Source organism: Pteropus vampyrus, unplaced genomic scaffold (assembly GCF_000151845.1).
Source record: "Pteropus vampyrus isolate Shadow unplaced genomic scaffold, Pvam_2.0 Scaffold258, whole genome shotgun sequence".
NCBI lineage: Eukaryota > Metazoa > Chordata > Mammalia > Chiroptera > Pteropodidae > Pteropus > Pteropus vampyrus.
In genome coordinates, this window is record NW_011889039.1 from 532,114 (window position 1) to 533,001 (window position 888).

Sequence of the window (888 nt, forward strand, 5' to 3'; positions counted from 1 at the left end):
GCCTGGCACCAGAGACGACAGCGGTGACTAAGAGAGATGCAATTCTTGCCCTAATAGCTTCTAATAAGCGAGTTGTACGCAGAAAGGGCAAAACCGGTCATTTGAATTTTTAAAAAAATGCTTAAATAGAATAAAATATATGAGAATCCTGTTCCCTGGAGTCCTTTTTATGCTTCCTTATTATGAAAAGCCTTATTCTACATTCATAAAGCCTCATCTTTGCTGATAAAAATAGAGGAAATTATCGCTTGATATATGACTCTACAAACGACTGGAACAGATGATAAAAAGCGTTCTGGATTTCAAAAACGAAGCTGTTTATCGCTACGAATAGAAATAAAACATTTTACGACTAATGATTAAGAACCTTCAGTTAATGGTAAAATAAATAGAAAATTAGATATTTTGAGAGATAACAGGAACCCAAAATGTGTGAATATTAGTGACAAAAACACCCTCATAGGAGAAGCATGTAGCCCGGTAAATGTGTGAAGCATATTTTAAAACACAGGACAGGTCCACGGCCACGCCGCCCTGAGCAAGCACGATCCCATCTGATCTCGGAAGCTAAGCAGGGTCGGGCCTGGTTAGTACCTGGATGGGAGACCACCTAGGAAGAACAGGTGCTGTAGGCATAAAAAATAAAAAAATAAGGGATTGTAAACTGACAAGGTCCTTGCAATCTGTGAGGTCAACCAAGGGTTGCCTCGTCTAAAAATAAATTAATTAATCAATAAATTAATTAAATTAAAAATAAATAAAGCACAGGATGGAGAAGGACACAGCTCTACCTCAGAGCTCAGTGTCCAAGGCCAGCTCTTAACACTGTCCAATAGTCGGCAACCCCGTGGGGGGAAGTACAGGCATGCGCGCCCGACTCCAGGATCA

The 888-nt window shown here is 40.2% G+C and overlaps 1 pseudogene; it reads left to right on the plus strand.

Moving 5' to 3' along the window:
* The first annotated feature begins 516 nt into the window (after positions 1-516).
* On the plus strand, positions 517-635 carry LOC111729362 (annotated as a pseudogene).
* Positions 636-888: the final 253 nt, after the last annotated feature.